The sequence below is a fragment of the Phascolarctos cinereus genome, unplaced genomic scaffold (assembly GCF_003287225.1).
Source record: "Phascolarctos cinereus isolate Bilbo 61053 unplaced genomic scaffold, phaCin_HiC Scaffold_2;HRSCAF=192, whole genome shotgun sequence".
Taxonomy (NCBI): domain Eukaryota; kingdom Metazoa; phylum Chordata; class Mammalia; order Diprotodontia; family Phascolarctidae; genus Phascolarctos; species Phascolarctos cinereus.
Genome location: NW_027555625.1, coordinates 263,053,733 through 263,069,595, shown reverse-complemented (window position 1 = coordinate 263,069,595; position 15,863 = coordinate 263,053,733). Strand labels below are relative to the sequence as shown.

The window sequence follows — 15,863 nt, the reverse complement described above, 5'->3', positions numbered from 1 at the left end:
GATCATGAAGAGTTAGACATGACTGAAAACAATTCAATAACAAAGATTTTCACAGAATCACAAATTTGAAGCTGGAAGAGACCTCAGAAGTTCTCTAGTCCAACCTCCTCATTTTACAGATGAGGAAACTGAGGCCTAGAAAGGTCTAACAAGTACTGAGAGATGGGATTTGAACCCCTGTCCTCTGACTCAAAATCCAGTGTTCTTTTCACTGTACCACAGTGCTTTTCTTAGTGTATAATGAACAAAATCCACATAAACAGCAGAAATTACTAAGGTAAAAATATCAGGTTTATTACCTCATAGGATCATTACTATCCACCTGAGCTTAGTTACATGAAGGTAATAAATGTCACAACATTAACACTACTGGGTGACTTACATTAGCAATTACCAACATATATATTCATACCAGATACAATTTCATTCTCAACTCCTTAAAATATATACACACTATTCTACTACAGATGACACCCTAACATACTCCCCCTTAGTGGGGGAAGTGAGCCAAAATCAACATTAAGCATTGTGCCCCCAAATGAGAATGACAAACCACAAGAGATTATGCTCTACCTGTTCTATGGACAATTAGTACTTCAGTTTCCAGTGCTGCCAACCTGGTGTCTTTCATGATCTCTAAAGGAAAAAAACAACAACAACAACAACAAAAACACTAAATAAGCATGAACACTAATCTTATAATAAAATGTGCTCATAGAATATTAAAGTTGGAAGGGACCTTAGAAGTCATCTACTCAAGTAAGTAACCTTTCTTCCAGATGACAGCCTTATAAACGGTGAAAACCAGTTATTGTGCCCACCCTCCTTGCCCCCACTTTCCTCTTCTCCAGGCTAAATATCCTAAGTTCCTGCAACTATTCATCACCTGACATGTTTTCCAGACCCTTCAATGCTCTGGTAATCCTTCTTTGCACAAGATCTAGACCTTCTTAAAATGTGACAGCCTAAATTGTTCACAATGCTCAAAATATTGTCTTATCAATGTAAAGTATGGTAGGGCATGTGTTTCCTTTGAAATAGATTTTACTTCTACTCATGTAGCCTAGGATTACATTAGCTTTTTGACCCCTCATGTCACATTGCTGGCTTTCTCTCCCCTCTTCCTCTTCCCCATCTCACCACTTACCCAATGAGTTAAACCCTGAGGGGCTCTCACTTCTGATGTCTGGTACAGTGAAGACTGAGGACTTTGACTGGGGCACTATACCCACCAGACTGTAATGCAGGTATCCTAAGTCAAGTTCAGGGAGGACAGAAATAGCCTATGAAGCAGAAGGGCAAAAGCTTACTTGGTGTATATTTATTCAGTATGAATAAACCACTGAAAGTGGGGTTCTATGAATGATATTCTATATTTACCTAGTAATTAAGCCTTGAAGAGCAGTAGGTTGGAATCAATTAAGTTATTAAAAAATAACCAATGTTGGTCAAAACTAAACTGACTGCAGATCTTTAACCATTTTAAACCTACTGATCCGGTTGATAGGAAAGATTGTACATCAAGGTTGTACAGACATTTTCTAGTACTCAAAATAACAATTCTCTATTACTAGATGATGTACATAAGTTATTCTACAATACTATGAGGCAGGTCCATTTCAATAGGGCAGACAAACATTCAGATAGAAAAAGCTTCTATCCCAGGTAACTCAATCAAGTAGATAACTAGGATTAGCATACAAGACCTCGAGTCTATACGTAGCTTAGTCAACGGCTTAGTCTACTCTACTGAGTTATACACACTCCTTATTTATATTAATCCCAGTCTATATCATCAACCTAAAAAAATAGCAACAGAAGGATGAAGTTGTGATCATTTATACACCACACCCGAATCTTTTCCAGTTTTGTCTCCCACAATCCTATTCCACATCTCCTCCTAAACTCCTTCAACTGGACTATTCACCACTATCAATTCATCCTGCCCTTCTCTGACTGTTAGTGCGGTTTCCTCTACCTGAAAATGTTCTTCACATCCTGACTTCTATCTACCTTTCAAGGCCTAGCTAAAATGCCATCTATACCACAAAGCTTTTCTTGATTTTCTCTCCTCCAGCAATCTCTTCTGCCTCTTAATTTCTATACCCCTCCTCTTATTGCACTTACTATACATTCACATTATACTTTGTGTAATAATCATTGCCTTATTCTCCTCTACAAGACTAAGTTTCAAAAATCAAGGATGTTGACAATCTTTGAATCCCTCATGGTATGTAACATAGTGCCTTGAATATGATAAGCACTCAATTTGTTGGAACAGTGAATTACAGAAATTTACCTCAACAATAAACAGGAGTTCTTAATCTTTTTTGTGTCACAGACCCCCTTGGAAGTTTGGTGAAGCCTACAGACTCCTTCTCATTATGTTTTTAAATGCATAAAAAAATACATAGACTTCTAAAGGAAGCCAATTATAATGAAAATTATAAATATTAAGAAAAAAGTTCATGAACCCCCAGGTTAAGAACCCTGAACTCTTTATCGAGTGCCTAATACATGCAAGGTACTGAGCTAGGTCTTAGGAGATTAAAAAAAAAATCTCAATATATTGTCTGTACCCTCAGAAGCTTGTGTTTTAGTTATGGAGAAGAAAACTACATTAGAATTTATAATGTGAAGCTACCATAAGAGAGATGTTAGCAAAGTATTATGGGAGGTGGGAACGGATGAGGGAAGAGCAACATTTTCTCTAGTTTTAAAGCAGCCTCATGTAGGTCTCATTTCTGCGGTTCATAAGTGGATTGTTTTCATATCTGAATGCAGAGGAGCTATGAATTTTAAGGTAATACCTATTTATTCATATATGACCTAAATATAATCTTGGGGGGGGCAGGGAAGGAAGACTGGGTCTCCCTATTTAGTGTACGCTGGAAGTACAGCTCAAAACTCTGAGCTCAAATGACCCATCAACTTCAGCCTCCCCCAGTACCAGGGATCATAGGCACATACCACCACACTTGTCTAGCAGTATGAACTTGTAAAGTCTTTTTCCTACATCCTTACTTACGAGAAGATAATTTTTCAACTGCATGAGTTAAGTAATAGCTATGAATTTTGAACCTATCAGCTATCATTTGCAGTTCAAAAAAGGATCTCAAATGCCTTAAAAAGTGTTTTATGTGGAAATACTGTCATGGAGCTCTTAGGATTCAGGGAAGAAAGTTTCATATGTTCCTTAGAAAGAGCTACTTGTCAAAGTTAACAGTACCTAGAAAATCATTATGAGGTAGCATGGAAAATGCAAGTTATAGATATGAACTTTACTCTCCCCTAAAATCTTGTTTCTTCCTTTTTTTAAAAAAAATTTTTAAAGGGTCCACAACATTTTTTGAGTGGGGGGGAGAGGAGTAAGGCAATTGGGGTTAAGGGACTTGCCCAGGGTCACACAGCTAGTAAGTGTCAAGTGTGTGAGGCCAGATTTTTGAACAGGTCCTCATAACTCTAAGGCCAGAGCTCTACCCACTTCGCCAGCCAGCTGCCCCTGTTTTTTCCTTTCTTGCCGAGTATAAATATAAAAGAGCAACTCACTCGATGAAATGAGTTAAATTGATACAATGGAAAGGAAGGGAAAATTACTCTGTTATGTCAACACTTCTATTAAAGGCCAAGGAAAATTTGGATATACTATGATAATCAGTGTGTTGTACTGTGTACAAAGTTCTCTCATATTTCTCTTTAGCAAAAAAGAATGCAAAAGCATAAGATATCATTTGCCCTGATTATATTCCCAAAGATACCAAGTATCTCGAACAGTACTGAATGATCCATGAAAGAGAGGAAGAAAAAAAAGACAACACTGCTTGCCATAGAGTAAAACAGCTGTTAGTTAAAGCTGCCAAAGTTTGTGGTCATGTGTTAAAGTTGTCTCTTCAGCTGTAGTACCTTCCAAGGTCACATTAATAGGGGCAGTAGAGAGCTCCAACTTGCCAGTTTCTAGGTTCAACAGTATACATGCCATTTTGGCACAGTAATCAGATAATTTTGCTCCTTATTTTAAGAACTCAGAAACACTCCAGTCAACTGTCTTAAGGGGCAAGAACTCAACAGTTTTGGCCATATTATTAGTCAGCATTGTCACATTCTGACAATTTGCTAGCACCAAGAATGCTTCGCCCCTTCCTTATCTTCCCCCCCCCAACACGAGCGCACTAAACAGGTGACTACTGTATGAACTTGAGAGATTATTTAGCATTGTGTCCCTTGAACCAGACATAAAAAATCCTGGAGATCTTATACGATGTCCACAGAATCAGAAATGTAACTTGTCATTTCAATATGTTGAACATATTGAAACATAAGTGCCAAAGGTGTCAAGTTAATGTCCATTAAAGAAAAAAGGTTGAAAGCAAGGTACTGGAAATACTAAAATAAATACTTGCTTTTAGGTTCAAGCAAAGAAGAAACTCAGTATTATATAATTCTTGAAGAGTAGTCCTGCAACACTCAAATACACCAAAAATGGACTAGTTTCCATCATAAGTGTATTGTAAAGTTTGACAATTATTTAGAAGCTGTGAAACAGATCCTATTCTTGAAAGGTAAAGTTCTTCACTCTTCAAAATATGATTTAAGTGGCACCTTGTTTAAAAATCAGAAGCATAACCAAAAATTTAACTGCCAGGGAAGAGTGAATTAATCTTTTAGCCTAGGGGCTTAAACAAAATGGTTTACAGTCTTTGCGGTCCATAGGGCCATCTTTAAAAGAAAGCTGCCAGCTACAAACCAACTGGGGACTTTCCTGTCTGCTAGTCATTCAAGAAATTAATTTATGCTTATTAGAGCTTGCCAATTTTTAAAAAATAGTAATATATCTAGAAGTTATTACTACAAAGATGCATTAGGAGTGCAAAGTATACTTGCTACTTTATAGTATTAGAAACATTTACTTCTTAAAAATGCCTATAATGATTTAACATCGATACACTTCTGCATTTTTACCATTACACTGTGTAAACAGCTGAAGTCAAAGCAGGTAGTGATGGATTACTGCAGTATGCCTGAACACATTACTTTCCCTAAATCTGCTGCTATTTAACTTGCATCTTCTCCTATACCAGATTTGACACAATGAGTATCCAAAATGCAAACTTGCTGCTCACACACAAGATGAGATTACTATTAAGACACCATTTTATTTATTTTATAAGACCCTTACCAATGGGTTTGAATAACTATCATGCCTGGCATGTATCCAAGTTATGTCTTTAAGAGGAGAATGTGGAAGTGCAATGCTGAATGCCCTCCTCACTCATCTGACACAGAAGCACTCTTTACTTTATGACTCCCTCTTCTGCCCTTTATTGACACTGAGGCACCTATACAACAAAAGACAGGATTACATGAGGAAAGGACATGATTTTGTGAACTTTTATTAAAAATTAGAAATGACTACTAACTTAATAGCATTTAGACTCTAGAGGTTTAGAAAGGTAAATTCATTACTTATTTTATTACCTGAAATAACAGATGTTAAAAATAACAGAGAAACTGGAGATTATAACATTGTTTATGATTAGGCCTGTTTTCAGATCAATTTAATGGAAGCCTACATATTTGTTCATTTTTGCCCATGTGCACTTTAATATAAAATGAAGGTCATATACCTCTGTCCAGGTAAGTCATTTGGGTCACATTTTGGCTCATTCTGGAAACCTGATTTTAGGAAGGTTATCTACAACTACAAAATAACCAGAATGATGAGGGGACTCTGTCAAAGCACTTTGGGATGTTCAGCCTAAAAGATTTAGGAAGAAGAAGACTGCTTTTTCAAGTATTTGAAAAGCTATTTTTTAAAAAAAGGTGGGAGTTGATTTCTTTTGCTTGGTCCCACAAGTTAGAATTAGGACCAGCTGTTCCTGGGAGTAAGGAGAAGGGGAGAAGTCATAGGAAGGCAGATTCTTTTTGATAAGGGATAAATTTGCTAACAATTTGAGATGGTCTCTATCACTTAAGGCATTTAAGCAAAGGCATAGCTACTCAGAAATCTAATGATGATAAAATGACTTCTGATGACTCTTCTCATTCAGATTGAAGAAAATTGCATTGTATTAACTTGTGAATACTTAAGTATGGAAAAAGGAAATTCTATTTGAGTACACACCACATATAACCATACTCCTAATTCCAATGAAAAAACAACTAGTCCCTTAAAAGATAAACACCACAAAATAACATCCTAAAAAAAGGACTACAAAGAATTCACAAATTAGTAAGAAAAAGAAAGTTAAGCAATAAGATTTTAAAGAGGTTCAGAGCAGTGAATTTTTCTAGGCCATTAAATGTATAAAAATATCACCAACAAGTAAAGTCTAGTGTTTTTGATATAATAAAGCCATTAGCAGTTTGATGAGGCAAGCTAGAATTATGGATTCCTTCAAGTCAAGAAGCATTTATTAAGCACTTACTATGTGTCATGCAATATACTAAGTGTTGAGGATACAAAAGCAAAACAGTTCTGGCTGTCAAGGAGCTCACATTCTAGTGGGGAAGACAATATACAAATGAGTATGTACATACAAGAAACAGATAAGGTAAATTGGAGATAATCTCAAAGAAAATACATTGGAGTCGGGGTGACCAGGAAAGGCTTCTCAAAGAAGGCAGGATTTGAGCTGAGAATTGAAAGCAGTCAGTGAAGCCAGGAGATGAAGAGGAGGAGTATGTCAGGCGTGAGGCAGCCAGTGAAAAGGCAAGGAATCAGGAGCTTTGGTGTTGTGTGTGAGGAATAGTAAGAAGACCAACCTCAGAAAAAATTAAAATCACAGAATCTTGGAGCTGGAAAGGACCTCTTTGTTGAATTAAAAATAATTTGGTCCAACGCTCTGACTTTAAAGATGAAGGCAGGAAAAGTTAAGTGACTCAACAAGTTCACACAGCTAATAGGCTTCAAGGAAAAACTGATTTATTTCATTGCAAGGTTTCCAGTATGCCACTGGATTGACTCTTTGGGATACATATGAACTTAAGATAATACTGTAAGAATATGTAAAAGCTTTAATCCACTATGGCAAGGTAATAAAAGGGTACATTTGCACCTTGGCAGTTTCCTAGAGGAGTCTGAGATAGTGTTAGGTTCCCTCTAGCACCAAGTTTAAGTTAAAAAAAAAGCCTCATTCACAGTACTCTGCATGCAAGTCACTTATTAAATGTCTGCTGATGAATGAAAATCAAACTAAGATTTCTTGAGTATCTATATCCAAGTGCCATATTATAAAGATTAACCTAAACAAAAGACAAATACAAACTGAAAAGGAAGCCATGAAAACTGTTACTGTAGGCATAACTGGATGGCTATTAAGTTATTCATTTGCCCTGATATACTGATGAAATTGAGCAGTTTCACTGGATAAATGAGACACTTAAGCTTCAGGGACTTTCCTAGTAATACACTGCATAACCACTACACCACACATACCAGAACTGTTTTGATATGTCAGTGAGAGTTCAATGATTTACATGATGAGCCAGTTTATGGGTTCTCACATCTAGAATGAACAGGTTAAGTAAGCTCACAAAGGCATTCTAACTAAGGGCTTAAAAACATGCCATGTGCTTCATGCCACCAAGAAATGCATGAAGCAAAAAAAGGTGACATCATCTGTCTTCTTAGAAATGACATACTACAGTTGTTTTGTGTTTTGGATAAGATATTAACTTTAGTAGGTATGGAGAAGGTGGTATTTTCCATTTATATCTACTATAAATACCCCATAAGCTTATACCAGGTGGTTATAAGAAGATTCTGTAGCTCCCCAGGGCAATAGCAAAGAATGTTTCAGTGTTGAGTAGCCTCATTTGCCTGATGCATGACTGTTAAAAGTATATTTCCCTACACAGCCCCAAATCAGTTTACACATTTGCATATTCAGGGTTTATTCAGAGATGTTCAATTTAAGGATCACAGGTGTTCACTGCATAAATCAAGAGTTCTCTGAAGACTGGGTTTAATACTGCCTCCTGAAATTTACAATTCCATTTAGCCAGGATGTATTTGAATTCGGAAGACTACAAGTTTATCCCAAGATTACAAAAAACAAAACATCTCAGATTAAAACTCTTCATATATTAGTAAATACATATCTTGACTAGCTATGAAAGTCTAACACAAAAGCTTATTTAATCTTAGAAAAGTATTCTCTCTTTGGGGTACTTATCTATAGAATCCAAATAGTCTAGTATAAATATATCCTCCTGCATTAAATTCTTTATACTTCAAGCCAACAAACATTTATAAAGTGCCTGTGACCTGCTAAGCAACGGGAACACAAGGAAGAAAAAGGACAATCCCCACTCTTATAACTTAACAGGAGGGATCCCATATGTACACAAATGAGTATAATACAAGACTTGATAAGATATGCAAAGGAGGCATCCAGACCTAACCTGTTAAAAAGGTCCTGAATGTTTTCTACATAATACATATTTACATAATACCTACAGAATAGAATGTTTATGATATTGCCATTTTATGTTTTTGGTGGAGGAGTAGCTTATTTCTCCTGTAAACTGACAAGAAACACACCCCCTCCACCCAAAAAAAAAGGAAGAAAAGAAAAAGAAATACAAAAGATTAACTCCATCTCCTCTGAATGACAAGAATGGGAATCTAGACATAAGCAAATATATGAGCTAGACTTAGGAAACCCAGTAAAGGTTTCAGAACTAGAAAAACAAAAGATTCACTGACACCAAAGAAAAATCCTTTATCACTGCAAGCAAAGAAAATGCTTTTAATAAAGCAGCCACCTCCAGAAAGAGGTCTCCTTCACCCTCTACTCCCTTAAATGAATGAATGGGTGACCTGTGGTTGGTTCGAAGTCACTGCAAATAGCATTTTAAGTATTACTTGTGCTGACAGTTACCTTAACGTCATCATCAATTAACGGGCAAAACCACTTCTCCTGTCGGGCCTCAGTTTCCTCATTTGACAAATGAGGGGGTTAGACTAGACGGTCTCTAAGGTCTCTTCCAGCTTTAAACCCGGTGGATGCGCTGAAGCTCCCAAAGTGCAAAACATTTAATTAAGATACACATCAATCGAGGCAGAGGGTGGGGAGGAAGAGAAAAAATGAGGCTGAAGTAAGTGCAACAGGACACTTAACATCCCTCCATTCATTCTCTCTTCGACCCTTCTAATAGGGTCCCCGGCCCTTTCCCCTAGCCACCCCTTAAAGAGTCAAGAGCCCTGATCTCCTCAGAAAGGCTGTGAGTGCTTCCCACCCCCGGGGAAACCATCACTCCCGGAAAGTCAGGGAGAGGAGGAGGTGCAGGGAAGAGGGCCCATCATCTCAGGGTTCCCCTCGACACCGGGGCCTGGGGGGTTAGGGGGCCTGGGGTCAGGCGCGGTCCGAGGGGCAATCCAGGGGGCCCGCCCCCCCTCTTCCTAGAGAGCTGCCAGTCCCCGCAGGGCCCGGCCCCCAAAGAAAAAGAGAAGAGAAGGGGAAAGAAAAGAAGGAGGGGGCCGCCAACGAAGCCCCCCTCCTCCCAAACGCCCAGCACCAGCGCCCCCTCCTTCTGCAAGGACCCTCCCTGACAAGCCCTCCAGAGCGCGGGCCACCCCTGGATCCCCGGTGAGAAGGAGAAGAGCGACACCCTTATACTCACCCACCGCCTCCTCCCCCTCGGCTGTTTACCTCTCACAGCTCCTCCAGCCTACAGGGCGCCGCCATCTTGGACGTACAGCGCCCCCCCTTCCCCCTCCCCTCCCTAGTCCGCGCGCAGAGAAAGCCTCTGGAGACTTCCGCCACGAAAAAGAGTTCCCGCCGACATCCCCCCTCCCAACTCGACCGTGGAGGTTTACCGTGGACATCCTCCTGCAGTTAGACCTCCCGCAAGAGATGAAGCATACCTATCTGTGCAATGGGAATACGTGTAAGGGAATTAAAGAGCGAGCATAAAGTATGCTTGCTGCGGAGGGGGGGGGCGGGGCGGGAACTGGCGGAAGGATTGGGAGAGAAGGCCATGGTAAAGTCTTGTGACTTTGAAGGCGGCAGAAAGAAGCGCCGGCGCTGCGGGAGGAGCCACGAGAAATGGGGCGGGAGGGAGGGGGGAGTGGCGTCACGTGACTGATTCTTTCGAGGGGGGGTGCTGCTAAGGAGGGATAAACAAGTTCATTTTGTCCGGGTGTGGTTTCAGCCGAAGGTTCCTATTTTCTACCATTCTGTTTGTTTGTTTTTTCCTCTCCTGCTTCTTGCAAAGCTGTAGGATTTAGGGCTGAAAGGGGCCTGGGGACTACTTGTTGAGACCCTGTTCCCAAGGGAATGGAGAGACCTAGGCCAGGCACTGCTTGTTACAGGCCTGATTCTGAACCTCAAAGGAAACGGTAGCTCACCTACTTAAGTAACATCCCCGCTCCCCACATTTAAAGGGCATTGACAGCCATGATTCCGTTTAATTTCTCTAACAACCCCGTAAAATAGAGCATTTTACAGAGCAGGAAAGAAAGGCTGTGAAGAGGTGTATACAGACTTAAAAGATACATAAGCAAAAGAACAGAGACTGGAACCCAAAACACCTTTGCTCAGCCCCTCAGGCTTGAGGAACCTTTCTAAATAATTTGCCCTTCTCTCCCACTCAGTTAGATTAATGCCTTTAATCACTATGGACTCATGTCACATTCTTTTATGGACTGGTTCAGGTGTGATTCACTAACTGCCTTTTGTTCATCTCCAGTTGGCTATTCCATAGGCCTCTCAAACTCAACATGTCCAAAACAGAACTCATCTTTCCCTCCAAAAACCTTCCCTTTTCCCAAATGTTTCCCTGTTATAAATTGAAGGTACCAGCATCTACGTAGTTATGCAGGCTTGCAATCTTGGTGTCAACCTCTACTCACACTCGTCCCACACCCATTCTGCCACTGCCTTCTCCTTTCTACCTTCAAAACATCCCTTATAGACATCCCTTTCTTTCTATTCATAGAGCCACCATCTTGGTGCAGGACCTTATCACCTCACAACTAAACTCTTGAAATAGCCTTCTGGTTGATTTCCCTGCCCCTACACTCTTCTCACCCCAGTCTAATCTCCCCTCAGCTTCAAAGGTGACCTTTCTAAAGCTTGTTAGCCTCCTACTCAATAAAGTCCAATAGCTCTCTTTTACCTCCGGCATCAAAAATAAAGTCTTTAGTTTGGTATTTAAAGCCCTTCACCACCTGAACCCTTCCTACCTTTCTAGTCTTCTTGCACTTTTAATCCTCAGCAGGTAGTCTATGATCCAACTACACTGGCCTGTTTGCTTGACACTTCCCACATGACACTCCATCTCCTGGGTCCCAAGCCTTTTCAGGCACTTCCCCATGCTGGAATGTTCTCCTTCCTCACCCCTACCTCCTGGCTTTCCTGGCTTCCTTCAAGCCTCAGCTTAACTCCCACCTTGTGCAGGAGACCTTTCTTTCCTGGAACATCCTTCCTTGCTCTAATGTCTTCCCTCTGTCAGTACCTTTCATCTATGTTGAATATATACGCAATATATATGATATATAAAGATCTTCTCTAGATGTATAAGCTCATAGAAAGAGAGAGCAAGACAGACAGACACAGTTATTTACAGGATGTCTCCTGATTAGAATATAAACTCCTTGCGGGCCAGAACTTGTCCCCCTTTCTTTGTATCCTAAGTGCTTAGCACAGCATCTGGCACATATTAATTGCTTGATAAACGTTTGTTGATTGACTAAAGGCATTCCTCCACTAAAGTTTACACATGATTTGTTTTGGACTTTTATTTTGGAGGTTAGGAAGAGATGAAGATGGTAGGATTTGAGGCAGGGAAGCAAGAAGAACCTGTGGATTTTTAAAGCACTTCACCAAAGAAGTCTTTCTGTAAGGATACCGCATACATATAAGTATTTGCCCTTTGTTCAGGGAAGAAAGGGAAGCCTAGTTGTGAGCCCCTTGGACATTTGCCTAGCCTACTTTGTAAAGTTAAATTTACCTTTTTCTTCCCTTGATCACAATTTGTGACTGTAAAGGCAGTTATTTGTTCTACAATTATTTATTGTACATCTGCTATACAAGCCCAGAACTGTGCTAAGAATTAAGAGAAATTTCTAAAAAGAAGGCTAAAACATGATCCTTCCTGAAAATACTTAAAATATATTTGAAGACACAACTAAAATCCAAATTCCTCAGTCCAACACTCTTAACCATCAATAATGTAAATAAAATATAAGGCTCTGGAAATCAGAGCCTTTTTTTTGGTCTTTTTATCACAGTTCCTAGCATATAGTAGACCTTTAATACTTGAATATAGAATCAGAGGAGTTATGGTTCTTATAAGTATATGAAACCCATAATAGCTGTAAAACTCCCATTTTCAGATTTGCTTCTTTTCATTACCACCAGTGCTATGAAAAATGGGCATGCCTACACTTGATGCTTGTTTGGAGTCAATTCAGCATTTATTAAGGGTCTGCTATGCAGAAGGCACTGTACTGGGGAAGAATTGGGGGAGAAGATGAAACTCAAGCAGCTTATAGTCTAGTAGGAGAATGTTACACAAATGTAATACAAATTAGAATATAATAAATACAAAGAATAGATTAGAATATGATAAGTGTGACACATTAAGCATCTACTATGTGCAGGGCACTGGATATATTAAAGACAAAAATAAAACAGGCCCTGTCATCAATTAGCTTCTATTATAGAAGATGAAACATATACACAAATAGCTAAATACAAAGTAATGCAGTATAATTTCAAAAGAGATATTAATGGAACTTGTGAAAGTTATGAGATCATACAGGGAGAGACTATATAGCAAGAGAAGAGAAAGGGGCCCTGGACAAAGCCTGGGGGAATGACTATTCTCGTTGTTGTTGTTGTTGTTGTTGTTGTTGTTGTTGTTGTTGTTGTTGTTTGTCCTTCCTTCTCAAAGAGGACCATGACATCAGGAAGATGATGCCATGAACTAGCAATTGAATTGGATCTAAGTGAGGGACAGCTGTGCAAAGTCACTAGCCTCACTTTCTTCTCCGGAGCCATCTGGGTTCAGTGGTAAGATATAGATCAGGATAACTGGAGATGGCCCGGAATGCAGTGGGAGACCTTGGCCTTGAATGTCAAGGGATGACTGTATAACAGTTGTTTAATTGTATTGCCACTCTGCTTTGTTCATCTTTCAGTTTGGTTGGTTTTTATTTTCTTGTGAAGTTGTAGTCATTTCCCTTCTCTTTGATGTTTCTAGTATTTATGTGTTTGTAGAGTAGATGAGGAGCCTGACTTTTTTCAAGTCTCTCAGTCCACCATCTTGACTATCTACTCTTTAACCCAGGTTCCTAAAGCCAATGCAAGCAGAGCACAAGGTCCTGCACATCCTGTTTGGGTTGGGAAGGTGTTGAATATTGGCCTACAATACATTATGAGTCTGTCTTGTTTTAATAGAATGGTCAAAAAGGCTCATCCCAAGAAGTCTGGCCAAAGGACGGGTGGGAAGGGGGTGGGTGTGTAGAATGACAGTACCTAATGAAGAACACCATTTCACTTCTAAATCAAAGGATTTCTGTGGTATGGAGGGAGTATCCAAAACAATGAAATCATAGGTCGTTTGAAGTAGTGAAGGATTCATTGTTAATAAAATTATTTTTCATTCAGGGAGACCTTTAAAGAAGAAGTGGGAAAAATAATTTACTCTTGAATATTGGACTACACTTAGTGAGAAAGAGGAATCTAAAAAGGAATGGCCAGATATGTAGAAGGAGAATTAAGAGAGTAAAAAAGAGAAGGAGGAAGTTTACAGGAGGAGGAACTGATCAGTGATATCAGAAGTTCTTCAGTCTTCTGACACCTTACTCCCTTCCATGCACTCTACAATCCAGTGACTCTGACCTTCTTGCTCTTCCTCTAACAGCAAGCTCCATCTGCCTGGAATGTACTCACTCCTCATCTTCACCTCTACTTCCCTTCCTTCAGGTCTCAACAAAAATCCCACCTTCTAAAAGAAGCTTTTCCTGTTCTTCCTTAGTGTTAGTGCCTTCCCTCTAATATCATCTCCAGTTTATCCTGTATACATCTTGTTTGTACACAGTCGTTTACGTGTTGTCTCACCTGAATGAGGGCAGGGAAAGTTTTTGCCTTTCTTTGCCTGGCACATAGTAGGTGCTTAATAAATGTTCTCTCATACTGCAGAAAGGTAAAGAATAATAAGAACTAAGGACAGACCATTGGATTTAGCAATTAAGAGATCATTGGTGAGCTTGGAAAGATTTAAATTGGGTTAGGATGCCCAAAAACCAGATTGCAAAGGATTGAGAATTGAGTGAGAGGCGATAAGTGCAGACAACCTTTTCAAGGAATTTGACTGTGAAAAACAAGAGATATAGAACAATACCTGGAGGGAACGATAGGATCACATGAAGTGTTTTTAACCATCAGAGACCTGGATGTGTTTGTAGGCAGTAGGGAAGGAGCCAGCCAATGGATGTGGTTGTTCACTTCTTTTTCAGTCATGTCCAACTCTTGGTGACCCCATTTGGGGTTTTCTTGGCAAAGATACTGCAGTGGTTTGCCATTTCTTTTTCAGCGCATTTTACAGATGAGGAAAATGAGGCAAACAGGGTTAAGAGACTTGCCCAGTGTCACACAGCTAGTAAGTCTTTATGGCCAGATTTGAACTCAGGAAGATGAGTCTTCCTGACTCCAGGCCTGGCACTCTATCCACTGTGACACCTAGCTGCCCTTAGCCACCTAGCTAGTGGATAAAAAGTGGTAATCCCAAAAGCTGTACTACTACTAAGTGAGAGTAGAGGGATTAAAGACATAGTTGATAAATAATTCTAAGCTGATCTCAATTTCCAATTCACAGAACCTTGCTGGATCTGTGATCAGTTTCCCTCCCAGGTCACTTAGTAATCATAATAGCTGATATTTATATTTCACTCTTTGCCTGGGATTACATAACCTTTAGGTGTCTGAGGCAAGATTTAAACCCAGATCTTCCTGACAGCAGATCTAACATTCTAGTCATACCACACAGAACATCAGTATTTCCAAGAGAAACATGGGAATCCAAAGCTATTTTATAGGAAGAATATTTGAGGATATCAAGGATTTCTAACTTAGAGAAAAGATTTAGGAAGTGGATTAAGATTTGATTCCCACCTCCAAACATCTCATAGGCAATCATATAGGATCATAGATCTAGAGATGGAAGACACCTCAAAAGCCATGGGCCAAAATGAGGACCAATATACTCATTTTACAGATGAGAAAACTGAGGGCCAAACTAAAATGACTTCCAAGTTCCTATGGGTAGTAAATTGTCAGAGCCAGGTTCTGAACCCAGGTTTTCCCTTTCTTCAACTAGTGTTATTTCCAAGTACCATATAGAATAGACTTGGCCTGGATAGCTCCAGAGGACAAAAATTGGACTACCAATTGGAATTATTAGGAGGAAGATTTCAACCCAACATAAAGAGAAACTAATAGTTAGAATTTTTTGACAATGGAATTGACTACCTCAACAGATGGTGAGTTGCCTGTCATGGAAAGTATTTGAAGAGATTAGATGAACAACCACCTTTTGGGATGCCTTAGAAAAGAATCCTGTGTTAGGTAGACGAATGAATGACTAAAGAAACCCACTTATTTTGCCAAGAACTTCGCTAGAGATAAAAATCTCAAAATGATATGATCCCTGCCCTCAAGGAGTTTCTATTCAAATAGAGGGACAACACTTTTAGGGGAGTAGTAGCAAGAGAAGGGTATTTTTATTTAAGAATTCAGAGTGTAACTTGGGAAAGTCGACTGACAAACTCTTTCCGTGATCTATAATATTTGTAAAAGCACTTAGCACATTGCCTGCACATAGTAAATGCTATAGAAACACTTATTCCCCTTCTG

General features: G+C 39.5%; 1 protein-coding gene across 12 annotated transcripts in view; it reads right to left on the bottom strand.

The window, feature by feature from the left end:
- Positions 1-9,709, bottom strand: part of TSC1 (TSC complex subunit 1) — a 40,965-nt gene extending 31,256 nt beyond the window's left edge. For 3 of the 12 annotated variants that reach the window (XM_020973452.2, XM_020973455.2, XM_020973459.2), the window contains exons 1-5: positions 9,625-9,709; positions 8,883-9,012; positions 5,177-5,336; positions 1,148-1,283; positions 574-636 (exon numbers count right to left, since the gene is read on the bottom strand). The gene's annotated coding sequence lies outside the window, so the exon portion shown is untranslated. Of the gene's footprint in view, positions 1-573; positions 637-1,147; positions 1,284-5,176; positions 5,337-8,882; positions 9,019-9,624 lie in introns of all 12 variants that reach the window. The other 9 variants (XM_020973457.2, XM_020973461.2, XM_020973460.2 and 6 more) reach the window with 7 other exon arrangements.
- Between the last annotated feature and the right edge of the window lie 6,154 nt (positions 9,710-15,863).